Below are 17,803 nucleotides of genomic sequence, written 5' to 3' on the forward strand. Positions count from 1 at the left end.
TGTCGGGGAACTTCTGGACTTGCAGCAAGGGTGTGAAGGACCCTTTGGAAGTTCCAGGGGTTAGATGTGATTAGCCTCGAGAAGCCTCAGCGGAAATGGGCCTCATCTCGCCTGGAGGGCAAAACCTCCTGGATTTTCTCGAGTTGAGGCAGGTGCTTTCGACTTACGACGGGGACCTCAGGGACCCGCTCTGGTGGCCTCAGGAAAGGCCAGTCCTCATGCCAGTTCCTCGGGGGCTTCTCGGGATTCCTCTCCCGTTGATGTCGGGGCCTAAGACCTTGTGTGGAGTCGGGGCCGGAACCTGAGGATTCCTCTCCAGTGCTGACATGGAACTTGGGGTACTTCTGGAGCCTCCAAAGGGGAGTCAGTCGTCGTCTCGAATGCGGGCATGCACTTGCGCTTTCCTCCAGAGCGGTAACAGCAGAGTCACGCAGTCCGCCGCGTGGATCAAAGGATCTATGGTTTTCCCTCGAGTCTTTCCCACGAGGCTTTCCCACGCGGCTTTCCCACAGGTCTGTCCCACGTGCACACGTGGTGGTAGTCGATCCTCGGCTTGAACGTCGAGGCAGTGCAGGGAAAACAGGTTCCTCTGGAATGGACTGACACATCTGGGGGACTCTTGGAATGGTGGCACGACCCTGGAGTTCCTCTCGCCTTCCTGTGGAGAGCGCCTCCTCTTGAGATGCGACGGGAACGCCGGGAAATCTTTCCCTACGAAAAAGGGAAAGGATCCCTCATCTCGAGCTAGGAGGCGGAAACGGGGCTCCCCTGGATGTGTGCGGGACCCTCTTGCTCCCTCTCGAGTGGAGACGGGTATGTCGCGGAACTTCTTGAGTTGCAGCAAGTGTGTGAAGGACCCTTTGAAAATTCCAGTGGTTAGATGTGATTAGCCTCGAGAAGCCTCAGCGGAAATGGGCCTCATCTCGCCTGGAGGGCAAAACCTCCTGGATTTTCTCGAGTTGGGGCAGGTGCTCTCGACTTACGACGGGGACCTCAGGGACCCGCTCTGGTGGCCTCAGGAAAGGCCAGTCCCCATGCGAGTTCCTCGGGGTCCTCTCGGGATTCCTCTCCCGTCCATGCCGGGGCCTAAGACCTTGTGTGGAGTCGGGGCCGGAACCTGAGGATTCCTCTCCAAGTGCTGACATGGATCTTGGGGTACTTCTGGAGTTTCCCCAGGGGAGTCAGTCCTCGTCTCGAATGCGGGCATGCACTTGCGCTTTCCTCCAGAGCGGTAGCAGCAGTATCACGCAGTCCGCCGCGTGGATCAAAGGATCTATGGTTTTCCTTCGAGTCTATCCCACTAGGCTTTCCCACGAGGCTTTCCCACAGGGCTGTCCCACGTGCACACGTGGTGGGAGTCGATCCTCAGCTTGAACGTCAAGGCAGTGCAGGGAAAACAGGTTCCTCTGGAATGGACTGAAACATCTGGGCGACTCTTGGAATGGAGGCACGACCCTGGAGTTCCTCTCTCCTTTCCTGTGGAGAGCACATCCTCTTGAGATGCGACGGGAACGCCGGGAATTCATTCCCTAGGAAACAGGGAAAGGATCCCTCATCTCGAGCTAGGAGGCGGAAACGGGGCTCCCCTGGATGTGTGCGGGACCCTCCTGCTTCCTCTCGAGTGGAGACGGGTATGTCGGGGAACTTCTTGAGTTGCAGCAAAGGTGTGAAGGATCCTTTGGAAGTTCCAGTGGTTAGATGTGATTAGACTCGAGAAGCCTCAGCGGAAATGGGCCTCATCTCGCCTGGAGGGCAAAACCTCCTGGATATTCTCGAGTTGCGGCAGGTGCTCTCGACTTACGACGGGGACCTCAGGGACCCGCTCTGGTGGCCTCAGGAAAGGCCAGTCCCAATGCGAGTTCCTCGGGGGCCTCTCGGGATTCCTCTCCCGTCGATGCCGGGGCCTAAGACCTTGTGTGGAGTCGGGGCCGGAACCTGAGGATTCCTCTCCAGTGCTGCCATGGATCTTGGGGTACTTCTGGAGTCTCCCCAGGGGAGTCAGTCCTCGTCTCGAATGCGGGCATGCACTTGCGCTTTCCTCCAGAGCGGTAGCAGCAGTGTCACGCAGTCCGCCGCGTCATCAAAGGATCTATGGTTTTCCCTCGAGTCTTTCCCACGAGGCTTTCCCACGTGGCTTTCCCACAGGGCTGTCCCACGTGCACACGTGGTGGGAGTCGATCCTCGGCTTCTACGTCAAGGCAGTGCAGGAAAAAGAGGTTCCTCTGGAATGGACTGACACTTCTGGGGGACTCTTGGAATGTTGGCACGACCCTGGAGTTCCTCTCGCCTTTCCTGTGGAGAGCGCCTCCTCTTGAGATGTGACGGGAACGCCTTGAATTCTTTCCCTATGAAACAGGGAAAGGATCCCTCATCTCGAGCTAGGAGGCGGAAAGGGGCTCCCCTTGATGTGTGCGGGACCCTCGTGCTTCCTCTCGAGTGGAGACGGGTAAGTCGGGGAACTTCTTGAGTTGAAGCAAGGGTGTGAAGGACCCTTTGGAAGTTCCAGTGGTTAGATGTGATTAGCCTCGAGAAGCCTCAGTGGAAATGGGCCTCATCTCGCCTGGAGGCCAAAACCTCCTGGATTTTCTCGAGTTGCGGCAGGTGTTCTCGACTTACGACGGGGACCTCGGGGCCCGCTCTGGTGGCCTAAGGAAAGGCCAGTCACCATGCGAGTTCCTCGGGGGCCTCTCGGGATTCCTCTCCCGTCGATGCCGGGGCTAAGTCCTTGTGTAGAGTCGGGGCCGGAACCTGAGGATTCCTCTCCAGTGCTGACATGGATCTTGGGGTACTTCTGGAGTCTCCCAGGGGAGTCAGTCCTCGTCTCGAATGCTGGGATGCACTTGCGCTTTCCACCAGAGCGGTAGCAGCAGTGTCACGCAGTCCGCCGCGTGGATCAAAGGATCTATGGTTTTCCCTCGAGTCCTTCCCACGAGGCTTTCCCACGAGGCTTTCCCACAGCGCTGTCCCACATGCACACATGGTGGGAGTCGATCCTCGGCTTGAACGTCAAGGCAGTGCAGGAAAAACAGGTTCCTCTGCAATTGACTGACACATCTGGGGGACTCTTGGAATGGTGGCACGACCCTGGAGTTCCTCTCGCCTTTCCTGTGGAGAGCGCCTCCTCTTGAGATGCGACGGGAATGCCGGGAATTCTTTCCCTACGAAACAGGGAAAGGATCCCTCATCTCGAGCTAGGAGGCGGAAACGGGGCTCCCCTGGATGTGTGCGGGATCCTCGTGCTTCCTGTCGAGTGGAGACGGGTATGTCGGGGAACTTCTTGAGTTGCAGCAAGGGTGTGAAGGACCCTTTGTAAGTTCCAGTCGTTAAATGTGATTAGCCTCGAGAAGCCTCAGCGGAAATGGGCCTCATCTCGCCTGGAGGGCAAAACCTCCTGGATTTTCTCGAGTTGCGGCAGGTGTTCTCGACTTACGACGGGGACCTCAGGGACCCGCTCTGGTGGCCTCAGGAAAGGCCAGTCCCATGCGAGTTCCTCAGGGGCCTCTCGGGATTTCTCTCCCGTCGATGCCGGGGCCTAAGACCTTGTGTGAAGTCAGGGCCGGAACCTGAGGATTCCTCTCCAGTGCTGACATGGATCTTGGGGTACTTCTGGACTCTCCCCAGGGGAGTCAGTCCTCGCCTCTAATGCGGGCATGCACTTGCGCTTTCCTCCAGAGCGGTAGCAGCAGTGTCACGCAGTCCGCCGCGTGGATCAAAGGATCTATGGTTTTCCCTCGAGTCCTTCCCACGAGGCTTTCCCACGAGGCTTTCCCACAGGGCTGTCCCACGTGCACACGTGGTGGGAGTCGATCCTCGGCTTGAACGTCAAGGCAGTGCAGGGAAAACAGGTTCCTCTGGAATGGACTGACACATCTGGGGGACTCTTGGAATGGTGGCACGACCCTGGAGTTCCTCTCGCCTTTCCTGTGGAGAGCGCCTCCTCTTGAGATGCGACAGGAACGCCGGGAAATCTTTCCCTACGAAACAGGGAAAGGATCCCTCATCTCGAGCTAGGAGGCGGAAACGGGTCTCCCCTGGATGTGTGCGGGACACTCGTGCTTCCTCTCGAGTGGACACGGGTATGTCGGGGAACTTCTTGAGTTGCAGCAAGGGTGTGAAGGACCCTTTGGAATTTCCAGTGGTTAAATGTGATTAGCCTCGAGAAGCCTCAGCGGAAATGGGCCTCATCTCGCCTGGATGGCAAAACCTCCTGGATTTTCTCGAGTTGCGGCAGGTGCTCTCGACTTACGACGGGGACCTCAGGGACCCGCTATGGTGGCCTCAGGAAACGCCAGTCCCCATTTGAGCTCCACGGGGGCCTCTCGGCATTCCTCTCCCGTCGATGCCGGGGCCTAAGACCTTGTGTGGAGTCGGGGCCAGAACCTGTGGTTTCCTCTCCAGTGCTGACATGGATCTTGTGGTACTCTGGAGTCTCCCCAGGGGAGTCAGTCCTCGTCTCGAATGCGGGCATGCACTTGCGCTTTCCTCCAGAGCGGTATCAGCAGTGTCAAGCAGTCTGCCGCTTGGATCAAAGGATCTATGGTTTTCCCCCGAGTCTTTCCCACGAGGCTTTCCCACAGGTCTGTCCCACGTGAACACGTGGTGGGAGTCGAATCTCGGCTTGAACGTCAAGGCAGTTCAGGGAAAACAGGTTCCTCTGGAATGGACTGACACATCTGGGGGACTCTTGGAATGGTGGCACGACCCTGGAGTTCCTCTCGCCTTTCCTGTGGAGAGCGCCTCCTCTTGAGATGCGACGGGAACGCCGCGAATTCTTTCCCTACGAAACAGGGAAAGGATCCCTCATCTCGAGCTAGGAGGCGGAAACGGGGTCCCCTGGATGTGTGCGGGACCCTCGTGCTTCCTCTCGAGTGGAGACGGGTATGTGGGGGAACTTCTTGAGTTGCAGCAAGGGTGTGAAGGACCCTTTGGAAGTTCCAGTGGTTAGATGTGATTAGCCTCGAGAAGCCTCAGCGGAAATGGGCCTCATCTCGCCTGGAGGGCAAAACCTCCTGGATTTTCTCGAGTTGCGGCAGGTGCTCTCGACTTACGACGGGGACCTCAGGGACCCGCTCTGGTGGCCTCAGGAAAGGCCAGTCCCCATGCGAGTTCCTCGGGGTCCTCTCGGGATTCCTCTCCCGTCCATGCCGGGGCCTAAGACGTTGTGTGGAGTCGGGAACGGAACCTGAGGATTCCTCTCCAGTGCTGATATGGATCTTGGGGTACTTCTGGAGTCTCCCCAGGGGAGTCAGTCCTCGTCTCGAATGCGGGCATGCACTTGCGCTTTCCTCCAGAGCGGTAACAGCAGTGTCACGCTGTCCGCCGCGTGGATCAAAGGATCTATGGTTTTCCCTCGAGTCTATCCCATGAGGCTTTCCCACGAGGCTTTCCCACAGGGCTGTCCCACAGGGCTGTCCCACGTGCCAGCGTGGTGGGAGTCGATCCTCGGCGTGGGAGTCGATCCTCGGCGTGAAAGCCGAGGTAGTGCAGGGCAAACAGGTTCCTCTGAATGGACTGAGACATCTGGGGGACTCTTGGAATGGTGGCATGATGCTGGAGTTCCTCTCGCCTTTCCTGTGGAGAGCGCCTCCTCTTGAGGTGAGAGGGAAACGTCGGGATTTCTTTCCGGACAAAGCAGCGAAATGTCCCTCATCTCGAGCTACGAGGCGGAAACGGGGCTCCTCTGGATGTGGATGGGATCCTCGTGCTTCTTCTAGAGTGGAGACGGGTATGTCAGGCAACTTCTTGAGTTGCAGCAAGGGTGTGAAGGACCTTTTGGAAGTTCCAGAGGCTAGACGTGATTAGCCTGGAGAAGCCTCAGCGGAAATGGGCCTCATCTCGCCTGGAGGGAAAAACCTCCTGGATTTTCTCGAGTTGCGGCAGGTGCTCTCGACTTACGACGGTGACCTAAGGGACGCGCTCTGGTGGCCTCAGTACTGGCCAGTCCCCATTCCAGTGGCTCGGGAGCCTCTCAGGATTCCGCTCCCTTCGATGCCAGAGCCTAAGACCTTGTGTGGAGTCGTGTCTGGAACATGAGGTTTCCTCTCCAGTGCTGACATGGATCGTGGAGTACTTCTGGTGTTTCCCCAGGGGAGTAAGTCCCCGTCTCGAATGGGGGCATGCACGTGCGCTTTCCTCCAGAGCTGTAACAACACTGTCATGCCTCCCGGCGCGCCGATCATGGGATCTGTGGCTTTCCCACGAGGCTTTCCCACGAGGCTTTCCCACAGGACTGTCCCACGTGTCACCGTGGTGTGAGTCGATGCTCGGCGTGAAACTCGAGGCAGTGCAGGGAAAACAGGTCCCTCTGGAATGGACTGAGATATCTGGGGGACTCTGGGAACGGTGGCACGACCCTGGCGTTCCTCTCGCCTTTCCTGTGAGGAGCGCCTCCACTTGAGATGCAACGGGAACTCCCAGAATTATTTCCCGAAAAAGCTGTGAAAGGATCCCTCATCTTGAGCTACGAGGCGGACACGGGGCTCCCCTGGATGTGGGCGGGACCCTCGTGCTTCCTCTCGAGTGGAGACGGGTATGTTAGGGAACTTCTTGAGTTGCAGCAAGGGTGTGAAGGACCTTTTAGAAGTTCCAGAGGTTAGGTGTGATTAGCTTCCAGAAGCCTCAGCGGAAATGGGCCTCACTCAGCTGGAGTGCAAAACCTCCTTGATTTTCTCGAGTTGCGGCAGGTGCTCTTGACTTACGACGGGGACTTTAGGGACCCGCTCTGGTGGCCTCAATACTGGCCCGTCCCCATTCGAATTGCTCGGGGTCCTCTCGGGATTCATCTTCCGTCGATGCCGGGGCCTAAGTCCTTGTGTGGAGTCGGGGCCGGAACCTGAGGATTCCTCTCCAGTACTGACATGGATCTTGGAGTACTTTTGGAGTCTCCCCAGGGGAGTCAGTCTTCGTCTCGAATGGGGGCATGCACGTGCGCTTTCCTCCGAGCTGTAGCACCAGCGTCACGATTCCTGTCGCGTGGATCAAGGGATCTGTGGCTTTCCCTCGAGGCTTTCCCACGAGGCTTTCCCACAGGGCTGTCCCACGTGAGACCGTGGTGGGAGTCGATCCTCCTCGTTAAAGTCAAGGCAGTGCAGGGAAAACAGTATCCTCAGGAATGGACTGAGACATCTGGGGGACTCTTGGAATGGTGGCACGACGCTGGAGTTGCTCTCACCTTTCCTGTGGAGAGCCCCTACACTTGAGATGCGATGGGAACGCCAAGGAATCTCTCCTGAACAAGCAGCGAACGGATCCCTCATCTCGACCTACGAGGCGGAAACGGAGCTCTTCTGGATGTGGGTGGGACATGCGTGCTTCCTCTCGAGTGGAGAGGGGTATATAGGGGAACTTCTTGAGTTGCAGCAAGGGTGTCAAGGACCCTTTGGAAGTTCCAGAGCTTAGGTGTGATTAGCCTTGAGAAGCCTCAGCGGAAATGGTCCTCATCTCGCCTGGAGGGCAAATCCTAATGGATTTTCTCTAGTTGCGGCAGGTGCTCTCGACATACGACGGGGACCTCTGGGACCCACTCTGGTTGCCTCAGGAAAGGCCAGTCCCCATGCGAGTTGCACGTGGGCCTCTCGGAATACCTCTCCCTTCGATGCCAGGGCCTAATACCTTGTGTGGAGGCGGGGCCGGAACCTGAGGATTCCTCTCCAGTGCTGACATAGATCTTGGGGTAATTCTGGAGTCTCCCCAGGGGAGTAAGTCCTCGTCTCAAATGGGGTCATGCACGTGCGCTTTCCTCCAGAGCAGTAGCAGCAGTGTCATGCTTTCCATCACCTGGAACAAGGGATCTGTGGCTTTCCCTCGAGGCTTTCCTACGAGGCTGTCCCACAGGGCTGTCACACGTGCCACTGTGGTGGGAGTCAATCATCGGTGTGAAAGTCGAGGCAGTGCAGGGAAAACAGGTTCCTCTGGAATGGACTGAAACTTCTGGGGGACTCTTGGAATGGTGGCACGACGCTGGAGTTCCTCTTGCCTTTCCTGTGGAGAGCACCTCCTCTTGAGGTGAGAGTGGAACGCCGGGAATTCTTTCCCCACAAAGCAGCGAAATGTCCCTTATCTCGAGCTGCGAGGCGGAAACGGGTCTCCTCTGGATGTGGCCGGGACCCTTGTGCTTCCTCTAGAGTGGAGACGGGTATGTCAGGCAACTTCTTGAGTTACAGCAAGGGTGTGAAGGAACTTTTGGAAGTTCCAGAAGTTAGGTTTGATTAGCTTCGAGAAGCCTCAGCGGAAATGGGCTCTTCTCGCCTGGAGGGCAAAACCTCCTGGATTTTTTCGAGTTGCGGCAGGTGCTCTCGATTTACGACGGGGACCTCAGGGACTCGCTCTGGTGGTCTCAGGCAATGCCAGTCCCCATGCGAGTTGCTCGGGTGCCTCTCGGGATTCCTCTCCCTTCGATGCTGGGGCCTGAGATCTTGTGTGGAGTCGGGGCCGGAACCTGGGGATTCCTTTCCAGTGCTGACATGGATCTTGGGGTACTTCTGGAGTCATCCCAGGGGAGTCATTCCTCGTCTCGAATGCTGGCATGCACTTGCTCTTTCCTCCAGAGCCGTAGCAGCAGTGTCACGCAGTCCGCCGCGTAGATCAAAGGATCTATGGTTTTCCCTCGAGTCTTTCCCACGAGGCTTTCCCACAGGTCTGTCCCACGTGCACACGTGGTGGGAGTCGATCCTCGGCTTGAACGTCAAGGCAGTGCAGGGAAAACAGGTTCCTCTGGAATGGACTGACACATCTGGGGGACTCTTGGAATGGTGGCACGACCCTGGAGTTCCTCTCGCCTTTCCTGTGGAGAGCGCCTCCTCTTGAGATGCGACGGGAACGCCGCGAATTCTTTCCCTACGAAACAGGGAAAGGATCCCTCATCTCGAGCTAGGAGGCGGAAACGGGGTCCCCTGGATGTGTGCGGGACCCTCGTGCTTCCTCTCGAGTGGAGACGGGTATGTGGGGGAACTTCTTGAGTTGCAGCAAGGGTGTGAAGGACCCTTTGGAAGTTCCAGTGGTTAGATGTGATTAGCCTCGAGAAGCCTCAGCGGAAATGGGCCTCATCTCGCCTGGAGTGCAAAACCTCCTGGATTTTCTCGAGTTGCGTCAGGTGCTCTCGACTTACGACGGGGACCTCAGGGACCCGCTCTGGTGGCCTCAGGAAAGGCCAGTCCCCATGCGAGTTCCCCGGGGTCCTCTCGGGATTCCTCTCCCGTCCATGCCGGGGCCTAAGCCGTTGTGTGGAGTCGGGAATGGAACCTGAGGTTTCCTCTCCAGTGCTGACATGGATCGTGGAGTACTTCTGGTGTTTCCCCAGGGGAGTAAGTCCCCGTCTCGAATGGGGGCATGCACGTGCGCTTTCCTCCAGAGCTGTAACAACACTGTCATGCCTCCCGGCGCGCCGATCATGGGATCTGTGGCTTTCCCACGAGGCTTTCCCACGAGGCTTTCCCACAGGACTGTCCCACGTGTCACCGTGGTGTGAGTCGATGCTCGGCGTGAAACTCGAGGCAGTGCAGGGATAACAGGTTCCTCTGGAATGGACTGAGATATCTGGGGGACTCTGGGAACGGTGGCACGACCCTGGAGTTCCTCTCGCCTTTCCTGTGAGGAGCGCCTCCACTTGAGATGCAACGGGAACTCCCAGAATTATTTCCCGAAAAAGCTGTGAAAGGATCCCTCATCTTGAGCTACGGGGCGAACACGGGGCTCCCCTGGATGTGGGCGGGACCCTCGTGCTTCCTCTCGAGTGGAGACGGGTATGTTAGGGAACTTCTTGAGTTGCAGCAAGGGTGTGAAGGACCTTTTAGAAGTTCCAGAGGTTAGGTGTGATTAGCTTCCAGAAGCCTCAGCGGAAATGGGCCTCACTCAGCTGGAGTGCAAAACCTCCTTGATTTTCTCGAGTTGCGGCAGGTGCTCTTGACTTACGACGGGGACTTTAGGGACCCGCTCTGGTGGCCTCAATACTGGCCCGTCCCCATTCGAATTGCTCGGGGTCCTCTCGGGATTCATCTTCCGTCGATGCCGGGGCCTAAGTCCTTGTGTGGAGTCGGGGCCGGAACCTGAGGATTCCTCTCCAGTACTGACATGGATCTTGGAGTACTTTTGGAGTCTCCCCAGGGGAGTCAGTCTTCGTCTCGAATGGGGGCATGCACGTGCGCTTTCCTCCGAGCTGTAGCACCAGCGTCACGATTCCTGTCGCGTGGATCAAGGGATCTGTGGCTTTCCCTCGAGGCTTTCCCACGAGGCTTTCCCACAGGGCTGTCCCACGTGAGACCGTGGTGGGAGTCGATCCTCCTCGTTAAAGTCAAGGCAGTGCAGGGAAAACAGTATCCTCAGGAATGGACTGAGACATCTGGGGGACTCTTGGAATGGTGGCACGACGCTGGAGTTGCTCTCACCTTTCCTGTGGAGAGCCCCTACACTTGAGATGCGATGGGAACGCCAAGGAATCTCTCCTGAACAAGCAGCGAACGGATCCCTCATCTCGACCTACGAGGCGGAAACGGAGCTCTTCTGGATGTGGGTGGGACATGCGTGCTTCCTCTCGAGTGGAGAGGGGTATGTAGGGGAACTTCTTGAGTTGCAGCAAGGGTGTCAAGGACCCTTTGGAAGTTCCAGAGCTTACGTGTGATTAGCCTTGAGAAGCCTCAGCGGAAATGGTCCTCATCTCGCCTGGAGGGCAAATCCTAATGGATTTTCTCTAGTTGCGGCAGGTGCTCTCGACATACGACGGGGACCTCTGGGACCCGCTCTGGTTGCCTCAGGAAAGGCCAGTCCCCATGCGAGTTGCACGTGGGCCTCTCGGAATACCTCTCCCTTCGATGCCAGGGCCTAATACCTTGTGTGGAGGCGGGGCCGGAACCTGAGGATTCCTCTCCAGTGCTGACATAGATCTTGGGGTAATTCTGGAGTCTCCCCAGGGGAGTAAGTCCTCGTCTCAAATGGGGGCATGCACGTGCGCTTTCCTCCAGAGCAGTAGCAGCAGTGTCATGCTTTCCATCACCTGGAACAAGGGATCTGTGGCTTTCTCTCGAGGCTTTCCTACGAGGCTGTCCCACAGGGCTGTCACACGTGCCACTGTGGTGGGAGTCAATCATCGGTGTGAAAGTCGAGGCAGTGCAGGGAAAACAGGTTCCTCTGGAATGGACTGAGACTTCTGGGGGACTCTTGGAATGGTGGCACGACGCTGGAGTTCCTCTTGCCTTTCCTGTGGAGAGCACCTCCTCTTGAGGTGAGAGTGGAACGCCGGGAATTCTTTCCCCACAAAGCAGCGAAATGTCCCTCATCTCGAGCTGCGAGGCGGAAACGGGTCTCCTCTGGATGTGGCCGGGACCCTTGTGCTTCCTCTAGAGTGGAGACGGGTATGTCAGGCAACTTCTTGAGTTACAGCAAGGGTGTGAAGGAACTTTTGGAAGTTCCAGAAGTTAGGTTTGATTAGCTTCGAGAAGCCTCAGCGGAAATGGGCTCTTCTCGCCTGGAGGGCAAAACCTCCTGGATTTTTTCGAGTTGCGGCAGGTGCTCTCGATTTACGACGGGGACCTCAGGGACTCGCTCTGGTGGCCTCAGGCAATGCCAGTCCCCATGCGAGTTGCTCGGGTGCCTCTCGGGATTCCTCTCCCTTCGATGCCGGGGCCTGAGATCTTGTGTGAAGTCGGGGCGGAACATGAGGATTCCTCCCCAGTGCTGACATGGATCTTGGGGGAACTTCTGGAGTCTCTCCAGGGGAGTAAGTCCTCGTCTCGTGAGGGGGCATGCACGTGCGCTTTACTCCAGAGCGGTAGCAGCAGTGTCACGCAGTCCGCCGCCTGGATCAAAGGATCTATGTTTTTCCCTCGAGTCTTTCCCACGAGGCTTTCCCACGAGGCTTTCCCACAGGGCATTCCACGTGCACACTGGTGGGAGTCGATCCTCGGCTTGAACATCAAGGCAGTGCAGGGAAAACAGGTTCCTCTGGAATGGACTGACACATCTGGGCGACTCTTGGAATGGTGGCACGACCCTGGAGTTCCTCTCGCCTTTCCTGTGGAGAGCGCCTCCTCTTGAGATGCGACGGGAACGCCGGGAATTCTTTCCCTATGAAACAGGGAAAGGATCCCTCATCTCGAGCTAGGAGGCAGAATCGGGGCTCCCCTGGATGTGTGCGGGACTTTTGTGTTTCCTCTCGAGTGGAGACGGGTATGTCGGGGAACTTCTGGAGTTGCAGCAAGGGTGTGAAGGACCCTTTGGAAGTTCCAGTGGTTAGATGTGATTAGCCTCGAGAAGCCTCAGCGCAAATGGGCCTCATCTCGCCTGGAGGGCAAAACCTCCTGGATTTTCTCGAGTTGCGGCAGGTGCTCTCGACTTATGACGGGGACCTCAGGGACCCGCTCTGGTGGCCTCAGGAAAGGCCAGTCCCCATGCGAGTTCCTCGGGGGCCTCTCGGGATTGCTCTCCCTTCGATGCCGGGGCCTAAGACCTTGTGTGGAGTCGGGGCCGGAAACTGAGGATTCCTCTCCAGTGCTGACATGGAACTTGGGGTATTTCTGGAGTCTCCCCAGGGGAGTCAGTCCTCGTCTCGAATGCGGGCATGCACTTGCGCTTTCCTCCAGAGCGGTAGCAGCAGTGTCACGCAGTCCGCCGCGTGGATCAAAGGATCTATGGTTTTCCCTCGAGTCTTTCCCACGAGGCTTTCCCACGAGGCTTTCCCACAGGGCTGTCCCACGTGCACACGTGGTGGGAGTCGATCCTCGGCTTGAAGGTCAAGGCAGTGCAGGGAAAACAGGTTCCTCTGGAATGGACTGACACATCTGGGGCACTCTTGGAATGGTGGCACGACCCTGGAGTTCCTCTCGCCTTTCCTGTGGAGAGCGCCTCCTCTTGGGATGCGACGGGAACGCCGGGAATTCTTTCCCTACGAAACAGGGAAAGGATCCCTCATCTCGAGCTAGGAGGCGGAAACGGGGCTCCCCTGGATGTGTGCGGGACCCTCGTGCTTCCTCTCGAGTGGAGACGGGTATGTCTGGGAACTTCTTGAGTTGCAGCAAGGGTGTGAAGGACCCTTTGGAAGTTCCAGTGGTTAGACGTGATTAGCCTCGAGAAGCCTCAGCGGAAATGGGCCTCATCTCGCCTGGAGGGCAAAACCTCCTGGATTTTCTGGAGTTGCAGCAGGTACTCTCGACGTACGACGGGGACCTCAGGGACCCGCTCTGGTGGCCTCAGGAAAAGACAGTCCCCAAGCGAGTTCCTCGGGGCCTCTCGGGATTCCTCTCCCGTTGATGCCGGGGCCTAAGACCTTGTGTGGAGTCGGGGCCGGAACCTGAGGATTCCTCTCCAGTGCTGACATATAACTTTGCATACTTCTGGAGTCTCCTCAGGGGAGTCAGTCCTCGTCTTCAGAGGGGACATGCAAATGGGCTTTCCTCCCGCTCTGGAGCAGCTATGTCACGCCTCCCGTCGGGTCGATCTTGGGATGTGTGGGTTTCCCTCGAGCCTTTCCCCCGAGGCTTTCCCGCGAGGATTTCCAACAGGGCTGTCCCACGTGCCACCGTGGTGGGAGTCCATCCTCGGCGTGAAAGTCGAGGCAGCGGAGCAAAACAGGTTCCTCTGGAATGGTCTGAGACATCTGCGGGACTCTTGGAATGGGGACACGACCCTGGAGTTACTCTCACCTTTCCTGTGGAGAGCACCTCCACTTCAGATGCGACGGGAACGCCAGGAATGCTTTCCCGAAGAGCAGGGAAAGGATCCCTCATCTCGAGCTACGAGGCAGAAACGGGGCTCCTCTGGATGTGGGCGGGACCCTCGTGCTTCCTCTAGAGTGGAGACAGGGATGTCGGGGAACTTCTTGAGTTCCAGCAAGGGTGTGAAGGACCTTTTGGAATTTCCAGGGTTTAGATGTGATTAGCCTTCAGAAGCCTCAGCGGAAATGGGCCTCATCTCGCCTGGAGGGCAAAACCTTTTGGATTTTCTCGAGTTGCGGCAGGTGCTCTCGACTTACGGCGGGAACCTCAGGGACCCGCTCTCATGGCCTCAGGAAAGGCCAGTCCCCATGCGAGTTGCTCGAGGGCCTCTGGGGATTCCTCTCCCTTCGATGCCAGGGCCTAAGACCTTGTGATGAAGCGGGGCCGGAACCTGAGGATTCCTCTCCTGTGTTGACATGGATCTTGGGGTACTTCTGGAGTCTCCCCAGGGGAGTAAGTCCACATCTCGAATGGGGACATGCACCTGCGCTTTCCCCCAGAGCCCTAGCAGCAGTGTCACGCTTTCCATCGCCTGGATCAAGGGATCTGTGGCTTTCACTCCAGGCTTTCCCAGGAGGCTTTTCCACGAGGCTTCCCCACAGGGGTCCCACGTGCCACCTTGGTTTGAATCGATCCTTGGCGTGAAAGTCGAGACAGTGCAGGGAAAACAGGTTCCTCTGAAATGGACTGAGATATTTGGGGGACTCGGAATGGCGGCACAATGCTGGAGTTCCTCTCCCCTTTTCTGTGGAGAGCGCCTCCTCTTGAAATGCGACAGGAATGCCTAGAATTCTTTCCCGACCAAGCAGGGAAAGTATCCCTCATCTTGAGCACTGAGGAAGAAACGGTGCTCCTCTGGATGTGGGCGGGACCCTCGTGCTTCCTCTAGAGTGGAGACGGGGAAGTCGGGGAACGTCTTGAGTTGCAGCAAGGGTGTGAAGGACCTTTTGGAAGTTCCAGGGCTTAGATGTGATTAGCCTTGAGAAGCCTCAGCGAAAATGGGCCTCATCTCGCCTGGAGGGCAAAACCTCCTGGATTTTCTCGAGTTGTGGCAGGTGCTCTCGACTTATGACAGGGACCTCAGGGACCCGCTCTTGTGTCCTCAGGAAAGGCCATTCCCAATGCGAGTTGCTCGGGGGCCTCTCGGGATTCCTCTCCCGTCGATGCCGGGGCCTAAGACCTTGAGTGGAGGCGGGGCTGGAACCTGAGGATTCCTCTCCAGTGCTGACATGGATCTTGGGGTGCTTCTGGAGTCTCCCCAGGGGAGTAAGTCCTCGTCTCGAATGGGGGCATGCACGTGCGCTTTCCTCCAGAGCGGTAGCAGCAGTGTCATGCTTCCCATCGCCTCGATCAAGGGATCTGTGGCTTTCCCTAGAGGCTTTCCCACGAGGCTTTTCCACGAGGCTTTCCCACAGGGCTGTCACACGTGCCACCGTGGTGGGAGTCGATCCTCGGCGTGAAAGTCGAGGCAGTGCAGGGAAAACAGGTTCCTCTAGAATGGAATGAAACATCTGGGGGTTTCTGGGAATGGTGGCACGACCGTGGAGTTCTAGCCTTTCCTGTGGAGAGCACCTCCTAATTGAGATGCGACAGGAATGCACAGAATTCTTTCCCGAACACGCAGCGAAAGGATCCCTCATCTCGAGCTACATAGTGGAAACGGGGCTCCTCTGGATTTGGCCGGGACCCTCGTGTTTCCTCTAGATGGGAGACGGGTATGTCAGGCAACTTCTTGAGTTGCAGCAAGGGTGTGAAGGACCTTTTGGAAATTCCAGAGGTTAGGTGTGATTAGCTTCGGAAAGCCTCAGTGGAAATGGGCCTCATCTCTCCTGGAGGGCAAAATCTCCTGGATTGTGTCGAGTTGCGGCAGGTGCTCTCAACTTCCGACGGGGACCTCATGGACCCGCTTTGGTTGCCTCAGGAAAGGCCAGTCCCTATGCGAGTTGCACGGGGGCCTCTCAGGATTCCTTTCCCTTCGAAGCCGGGGCCTAAGACCTTGTGTGGAATCGGGGCCGGAACCTCAGGATTCCTCTCCAGTGCTGACATGAATCTTGGGGTACTTCTGGGGTTTCCCCAGGGGAGTAAGTCCTCGTCTCGAATGGGGGCATGCACGTGAGCTTTTCTCCAGAGCGGTAGCAGCCGTGTCACGCTTCCCATCGCCTGGATCAAGGGATCTGTGGCTTCCCCTCGAGGCTTTCCCACCAGGCTTTCCCACAGGGCTGTCCCACGTGCCAGCGTGGTGGGAGTCGATCCTCGGCGTGGGAGTCGATCCTCGGCGTGAAAGCCGAGGTAGTGCAGGGCAAACAGGTTCCTCTGAATGGACTGAGACATCTGGGGGACTCTTGGAATGGTGGCACGATGCTGGAGTTCCTCTCGCCTTTCCTGTGGAGAGCGCCTCCTCTTGAGGTGAGAGGGAAACGTCGGGATTTCTTTCCGGACAAAGCAGCGAAATGTCCCTCATCTCGAGCTACGAGGCGGAAACGGGGCTCCTCTGGATGTGGATGGGATCCTCGTGCTTCTTCTAGAGTGGAGACGGGTATGTCAGGCAACTTCTTGAGTTGCAGCAAGGGTGTGAAGGACCTTTTGGAAGTTCCAGAGGCTAGACGTGATTAGCCTGGAGAAGCCTCAGCGGAAATGGGCCTCATCTCGCCTGGAGGGAAAAACCTCCTGGATTTTCTCGAGTTCCGGCAGGTGCTCTCGACTTACGACGGTGACCTAAGGGACGCGCTCTGGTGGCCTCAGGACTGGCCAGTCCCCATTCCAGTGGCTCGGGAGCCTCTCGGGATTCCGCTCCCTTCGATGCCAGAGCCTAAGACCTTGTGTGGAGTCGTGTCTGGAACATGAGGTTTCCTCTCCAGTGCTGACATGGATCGTGGAGTACTTCTGGTGTTTCCCCAGGGGAGTAAGTCCCCGTCTCGAATGGGGGCATGCACGTGCGCTTTCCTCCAGAGCTGTAACAACACTGTCATGCCTCCTGGCGCGCCGATCATGGGATCTGTGGCTTTCCCACGAGGCTTTCCCACGAGGCTTTCCCACAGGACTGTCCCACGTGTCACCGTGGTGTGAGTCGATGCTCGGCGTGAAACTCGAGGCAGTGCAGGGATAACAGGTTCCTCTGGAATGGACTGAGATATCTGGGGGACTCTGGGAACGGTGGCACGACCCTGGAGTTCCTCTCGCCTTTCCTGTGAGGAGCGCCTCCACTTGAGATGCAACGGGAACTCCCAGAATTATTTCCCGAAAAAGCTGTGAAAGGATCCCTCATCTTGAGCTACGAGGCGAACACGGGGCTCCCCTGGATGTGGGCGGGACCCTCGTGCTTCCTCTCGAGTGGAGACGGGTATGTTAGGGAACTTCTTGAGTTGCAGCAAGGGTGTGAAGGACCTTTTAGAAGTTCCAGAGGTTAGGTGTGATTAGCTTCCAGAAGCCTCAGCGGAAATGGGCCTCACTCAGCTGGAGTGCAAAACCTCCTTGATTTTCTCGAGTTGCGGCAGGTGCTCTTGACTTACGACGGGGACTTTAGGGACCCGCTCTGGTGGCCTCAATACTGGCCCGTCCCCATTCGAATTGCTCGGGGTCCTCTCGGGATTCATCTTCCGTCGATGCCGGGGCCTAAGTCCTTGTGTGGAGTCGGGGCCGGAACCTGAGGATTCCTCTCCAGTACTGACATGGATCTTGGAGTACTTTTGGAGTCTCCCCAGGGGAGTCAGTCTTCGTCTCGAATGGGGGCATGCACGTGCGCTTTCCTCCGAGCTGTAGCACCAGCGTCACGATTCCTGTCGCGTGGATCAAGGGATCTGTGGCTTTCCCTCGAGGCTTTCCCACGAGGCTTTCCCACAGGGCTGTCCCACGTGAGACCGTGGTGGGAGTCGATCCTCCTCGTTAAAGTCAAGGCAGTGCAGGGAAAACAGTATCCTCAGGAATGGACTGAGACATCTGGGGGACTCTTGGAATGGTGGCACGACGCTGGAGTTGCTCTCACCTTTCCTGTGGAGAGCCCCTACACTTGAGATGCGATGGGAACGCCAAGGAATCTCTCCTGAACAAGCAGCGAACGGATCCCTCATCTCGACCTACGAGGCGGAAACGGAGCTCTTCTG

The sequence above is a fragment of the Ovis canadensis genome, chromosome 13, assembly GCF_042477335.2.
Source record: "Ovis canadensis isolate MfBH-ARS-UI-01 breed Bighorn chromosome 13, ARS-UI_OviCan_v2, whole genome shotgun sequence".
NCBI lineage: Eukaryota > Metazoa > Chordata > Mammalia > Artiodactyla > Bovidae > Ovis > Ovis canadensis.